Raw genomic sequence first — 7,345 nt, 5'->3', positions numbered from 1 at the left:
GCACACCAACAAAAATTGTCTTTTATTTAAAGTTCAAGCATACCCAGCTCAGAGATGAGATAGTTAAAACGTTTCTCATCTAAGGGCTTTGTGAATAGATCTGCTAACTGCTGGACATCTCCTTTTTGAACATGATCCCTTATGAAGTGATATCGAACGTCAATGTGCTTTGTTCTTGAATGCATCACAGGATTGTTGGTGATAGCTATTGCACTTGTGTTGTCACAGTAGATTGGAGTCTTTGTAACATGAACACCATAGTCTTTCAGCTGGCTTTGCATCCACAGTACTTGAGCAGTACAACTACCAGCAGAAACGTATTCTGCCTCAGTAGTAGATGTGGACACAGTATTTTGCTTTTTGCTCGTCCAGCTGACTAGCCTACCACCCAGTAACTGGCAACCACCAGTAGTACTTTTCCTGTCTATTTTACACCCTGCAAAATTAGCATCTGAATACCCAATTAGCTCAAAATCCTGGTCTTTGGGATACCAAAGACCACGTTTAGTAGTAGCTTTCAGATACCTAAATATCCTTTTTACTGCTAGCAAGTGTGACTCTTTAGGACCAGCTTGATATCTGGCACAGAGACATGTAGAAACATAATATCTGGTCTGCTGGCTGTGAGATAAAGTAGGGATCCAATCATACCTCTATATTCAGTGATATTGACTGATTCACCATTGGGATCAGCATCTATTTTAATAGTTGCTGCCATTGGAGTCCCTATATCTTTTAAACAGGTCAGACCAAATCTTTTTAGCATATCTTTGATATATTTATCCTGACTTATAAAAATTTCATCATCAAGTTGTTTAATTTGCAATCCCAAAAAGTATTGCAAGTCTCTTTGTAAGCTCATTTCATATGTCTTTGACATAAGTTTTGAAAAATCTTGACAATGTTTCTCATTTTTAGATCCATAAATAATATCATCCACATATATCTGTACCAGCAAGAGATCACCATCTGTCTCTTTTGAGAATAGAGTGGTGTCAATTGTTCCAACTTTAAAACCTATACCAGTGAGATACACATGAAGTGTCTCATACCATGCTCTTGGAGCCTGTTTGAGGCCATAAAGAGCTTTGTCTAGCTTGTAGACATGGTCTGGATATTTACTGCTTACAAAACCAGGAGGCTATTTGACATAAACTTCTTCTTACAGCTTCCCATTTAGAAATGCAGATTTAACATCCATCTGGAATACCCTAAAGTTCATCTTAGCAGCATACGCCAAGAACAGTCTGATAGCTTCCATCCTAGCCACTGGAGCATAAGTCTCTCCATAATCCAATCCTTCTTCCTATTTGAAACCTTGAGATACCAATCTAGCTTTGTTTCTGATCACAATCCCATCTTCATCCATCTTGTTCTTGAAAACCCACTTGGTACCAATGATTTTCTTAGTTTCATCATCAGGTTTAGGTACCAATGTCCAAACCTTATTCCTATCAAACTGGGAGATCTCTTCCTGCATAGCTCCTACCCAGCTTGGATCTTTGATTGCTTCATCAGGACATTTAGGTTCAATGGTAGACACAAAATTTACATGCATACAGAAATTGCTGGTTGCATGCCTTCTTGTTTTAACACCACTAGCCAGATTACCAATGACTTGCTCAATTGGATGCTCTTTTGTCCATCTAGTGTTATGAACAGGTGAGGTTGTTGTGGAACATACAGCATCTTGATCATCACCTGGTTCAAAGGTATGAGCAGCAATTGGAGACAGCTGTTCAGTATTAGTGTAACCAGTGCCAGCTTGTGATCCTTCAGAACCAGTAGACCTATGCTCAAGTTGCAGGACTTCAGAATAGCCAGTAGGTCCACTTGGTTTACATACAGATGGAACAGAGTGTTCCATCTCATCATCAGAGAACCCAGCAACATGGATTGGTGAGGGATTTGCAGCTGGTTCCTCTTCATCATAGGGACCTTGCTGAGTAGGCTCTTCAAACAATAACTCTTCATCTTCTTGATAGGAAGATGAAGTTGGGGCAGTTTCATCAAATGTAACATTAATCGATTCTTCAAAACAACCCCTTCTTTTATTGAAAACCCTATATGCCTTCGACATGTTGGAATATCCCAAGAATATACCTTCATCACCCTTAGCATCAAACTTGCCCAACTGATCCCTATTGTTTAGAATGAAACAGGGAGTGCCAAATACATGAAGAAATGAGATTGAGGGTTTTCTTCCTTTGAGAACTTCATAAGCAGTTTTCTGATGTCTTTTTACAATAAGAGATCTATTCTGGGTAAAACATGCAGTGTTCACAGCCTCTGCCCAATATGAATTTTTCAGCCCAGACTCAGCTAACATAGATCTTGCTGCTTCAATGAGAGTTCTGTTTCTTCTTTCTGCAATACCATTTTGTTGAGGTGTTCTCACAGCAGAAAAGTTCTGTGAAATACCTTTATCAGCACAAAATTCTTCTAATGTAGCATTTCTGAATTCTGTACCATGATCACTTCTTAGCTGTTTCATCAGTTGCCCATTTAAAAGCTCCATTCTTTTGATAAAATTGATAATTTCATCAGCAGCTTCACTCTTTTGCTTCAAAAAGAATACCCAGGTGTATCTGGAATATTCATCAACAATAACCAGTGTATACTTCTTCCCACTACAGCTGGCCACATTAACAGGACCAAAAAGATCCATATGAAGTAAATGAAATGGTTTCTCAACAGATGAGATTTGCTTTGATTTGAATGAGGCATGGTGATGTTTTCCTTTTTCACAACCAGGACACAGTCTGTCCTTTACATAAGACATGCTGGGTAGCCCAGACACCAAACTTCTACTGGATAATTTGTGAATATCTTTGAAGTTGAGATGTGAGAGTCTCTTGTGCCATAACCATTTCAGGTTGTCTGCTGCCTTCGAATAGAAACAAGTATCAGTTGTTGTGACTGTTGTGTTCATGTCAATTTGATACATGTTTTCATGATGTTTTGCAGTCAGCAGTGGCTTCCCTGTCTTATCAAAAATAGTGCCAATTTTCTTTCTGAATTGGACTATCTTGTTCTTGCTTGTCAGTTGGCTTATGCTGAGTAAATTATGTTTAAGCCCAACTACATATGCAACATTTGAGAATGTGACATTCCCATTAGTCAAAGTACCAAAACCCTTTGTGTAACCCAACGAATTATCTCCATACGAAACAAATGGACCATCTTTTTCTTGATAGTCCATTAGCAGGGACTTACATCCGGTCATATGTCTTGAACATCCACTATCGAGATACCAGATTTGCTTGTTTTGAATGCCCTGCACAGTAGCTAAGAGATTAGTTCTTTTTGGGAACCCATCCAAGGATGGGTTCTGGAAGGGTCATCTTTGATGATCTCTTCCTCTCTGCTGGTTTGCTTGAAGAAGCATCAGCAGACGGGGTTGGGGTAAAAGGACACCGGTTGGCTAAGTGAAACTTGCTGCCACATTTGTAGCATTTTCTCACATTTGGTATCGGTGATGGGTCATACACATTGTGAAGGGGATCGGGGTGATGTTAGGTTACTGCCTCAATAAGCTGGTCAAGCTTGACTGTCATAATCTCAGTGATAGACAGCTCTTCATTCGAGTCCACTTTTTCTTTTCCCTTAAGGGTAGCTTTCTTCTTGGAACCAGTACCATAGTCATGACGTATTGCTTTGCCTTTATCATTTGACGAGCCAGCGTGGGAAGTTACTGGCTTGTCTACTGAAGCTGATGAACTAGAAGATGTTTTTCCTGCTGCCTTGGACTTTCCAGTATTACGTTTGACTGGCTTGTCTGCAGCTACTGGTTGACCAGTAAGTTTGTCATCAGCTGGCTCAGCACAATTGGAACTCGAACACGAAGGGGAATCAGTAGATTTAACTTTTCTAAGATTATTTTCAGTGATTTCCCTTTTGATACGTCTTTCTTTTGGAGTCATGTAGTAGATGCTTGAGGGGTCAGTAGTCTCATCAATTGAGGTACTGGCTTCTCTTGCTCTAACCTCATCCTCCAAAATCTCTTTCATGGCAGGTGGTGGGGACACAGTAGCAGGTCTAACAAATTTATTCGTCAAGATCTTTTTACCTTTAACTATCTTGGCAAAAGTATTTGGCAAGACAGCTTCAGGATCTGTTTCAAGAATTGGGTCCATGAAAGTAACCTCTGCAATAGCAGCAACAACATAGTCACCAGTAAAGAAAGCTTCAACTTGGGCAGGCACCTGCTTGTTAACACACTTTGCTGTGCGTTGAGCAGATGTACACCATGAAGCGGCAACCTTTTTAAGATTATCCAGCTGGTTCTTGACTTCTGCTGCCTCAACGTGAAGAGACCTTAAAGCAAAATTTTATTTTTTGAGTTTTGAAATATCATCTTTCAAGATTTTAACTTCATCATTTTTGCATTTAAGTTTCTCATTTAAAGATTTGTTGTCTGATATCAAAACTTCTTCACGTTTGCTGCCTCTACATAAGTCAACTCTTAGGTAGTCAAACATTTCGGCCTTTTCATCATCAGTATAAGTTCAAAAATTATCAACCTTATACATCAATTCAGTTTTCCATTGAGGAGAATCTCTTTTCTAATCAGCTTCCCTCATATCAGCCAAAAACTTGCTACTACTATCATCTTCATCAGACTCCTTGACCTCCTTGGCCATTAAACACAGCTTCTTTTCTTGAGCATAACCAGCACCATCATCATCAGTATCACTATCAGAGGAAGACGATGAGCTGGTTTCATCCCAATCATGATGCTCAGCAACTAGAACCTTTTCTGGCTTTTTACCCTTCTTATCAGTCTTAGCACTTTCCTTCATCTGAGCTTTCATAGCTTTGTACTTGTTTTTGTACTTGTCAGCTTTTGAGAAAGAGTTAGCATGTGAAGTTGAAGGTTTCCTGGACATGCATTCAGCAGCAAAATGTCCAACCTTTTCACAATTATAACACTCAGATTTAGGACCCTTGACTGACTTGCTGCTATACCTAGCACTCGATTTCTTACTCCCTTTGTATGACTTGCTGGTTCTATTACGATTGAACCTTTTGAACTACCTAGCTAGCAAAGCCATACCTTCAGCAAACCCTTCTGCATCACTTTCACCATCACTGCTTTCTTCAGACCCAGTACCACTATCCACATCACTCCCACCTGACTCTTCTTCTGCCAGCAACTTTTGAACCAGTAAAGCCTTTTGAGCTTTCTTTTTAGCAGCAGCAATAAGAGCAGTATCATCTGTCTTAGAAGATTTTGAAGTGGTGGGGACAGACCTAAAGTTTTCTTTTAAGTTAATTTCAAATTTAGCCTCTGCCTTCTCATGGTTCCAAAGTGAACTGTAGAGAGAAGACATGTTAAAGTTCTTTAGAGTCTGAGTGGTTCTTAAGGGGTCAGTAACAGATTTCCATTTAGTGGGCAGTGAATCTATGAATTTGTTAACTTGTTCAAACTCAGTATAGGTGACATTCAGAGTGATCAGGTCAGCAATCAAGGAGTTAAACCTAATGAAGGTTTGCTTAAGGGTTTCGTTCTTGTAGGCAAAGAACATTTCATATTCTCGTTTTAAATCAATCATTCTGTTCTGCCTAACTTCTCCCATACCCTCAAAGGTAACATCTAGATAGTCCAACATAAGCTTGGCATTTTCTTTTCCCTTAATCAGTTTGAACAGTGGGTTAGGCAAAGTTATAGCTAACAAGGTTTTGATCTTAGGGTTAAGTCCAACACGACGTTTATCCTCAGCATCCCATCTAGAAGGAATGAGAATAACCTCTCTGCCAGGAACAGCAGGAGTGTCAGCTGTAGCTGGTGCACTACCAATAGTCTCAGTAGGCACAAATGGACCATATGTGGCGATACCAGGCATGAGTGGGTCAATAGACTCAAGGTGAAGCATGAATCTTGCCTTCCAAGTTTCATACTCATCTTCATCAAATTTGGGTGGTCTATTGGATGAGCCATTTTCAAGATAAGCTGTATTAGAATATGCAGCCATGAGAGAATTCAGATCCAAGATATTTAATTATCAAGACTGAAGCTCTGATACCAGTTGTTGGTCCCTTGATAACAACAGGAGTATTGTAGAGAGGGGGGGGTGAATACAATTTCTTTTCAATTAACTAAACAGTTAAACTCGATTAGTATTCAAGCATGCAAAAAAATAGAGTCACAGGTAATTTTCACCAGTTATTCTTTATTGATTGAATCACAAAGAATCACAACTATCCTTGGCGGAATGATAGTTGGTTGATACAGATTACCTAGATTATAGCTAAGAGGTAAACTAACAGCTATCACACGTTTTGACTCTATAAAATAAACCCACACCACTAGTTGTAACAATAGTGGATACAACAATTTATAGTAGTCCTATTAACCGTGTAATGGTTCTATTGTCCACTGGTACATAGGATGTCTGTACTTGTGGAGACAACTATATCAGAGAGCATGCTCTCTTCTTTCCTCTTTGGTAGCTATTTGCAGGAACACCCCAATTCGGTTTGGCACCACTATTTGATTAAACAAATAGAATGTTGTGTTCCCTAGGTGATGACAAAGTATAACCCATGTCTGCACATGCGTTAACCTTCTTCATTTCCACGTGGTCTTGTAAGGTCACTTGTCAGTCGCCGACGCGTGTCCTTTTCTGTTCAACTTTGTATTTGACTTCTATTGAATAGTACCATTGATGTATACCACTCGGAAAATGACTATGCTTATAATGGAGCATAGATGTCTTGTGTAGTGAGCTGCATTCCAGCTGTGCTAGTTCTTCATTGCTGAGCCACTTCATGTTCTTGATTTGCTGAGTATACATCCTGTGCTGATTGAAGAACACTGTCTACCTTGTGCTGGTAGACTGAGAGGCAAACTAAATACTCGACACAGCTATATCTGCTGTCTATACATGAACAAACTTGTGCTGACTGCACATAACACTTTAGTGCAAATAAATTACAATTTTGTCATAATTAAATCCTTAATTATTTTGGGGACTCAACAAACCGCTACCCACTACCGAGAATCGATGACTTATTTGATCAACTACAAGGCTCGTCGATTTATTCGAAGATTGATTTACGTTCTGGGTATCATCAAATGTGGGTGAAGGAGGATGATATTCCAAAGACTGCTTTTAGGACGCGTTACGGTCATTACGAGTTTATGGTTATGCCGTTTGGGTTGACTAACAGCACCAGCTGTGTTCATGGACCTCATGAACCGAGTTTGTGGGCCATATCTTGACAAATTTGTCATTGTTTTCATCGATGACATACTCATTTACTCAAAAAATGATCAAGAGCACGAAGAACATTTGAGAAAAGTGATAGAATTATTGAGGAAGGAACAACTGTACGCAAAATT

Source organism: Rutidosis leptorrhynchoides, chromosome 1, assembly GCF_046630445.1.
Source record: "Rutidosis leptorrhynchoides isolate AG116_Rl617_1_P2 chromosome 1, CSIRO_AGI_Rlap_v1, whole genome shotgun sequence".
Taxonomy (NCBI): domain Eukaryota; kingdom Viridiplantae; phylum Streptophyta; class Magnoliopsida; order Asterales; family Asteraceae; genus Rutidosis; species Rutidosis leptorrhynchoides.
The sequence above is the reverse complement of the archived record's forward strand: the minus strand, read 5'-3'. Positions refer to the sequence as shown.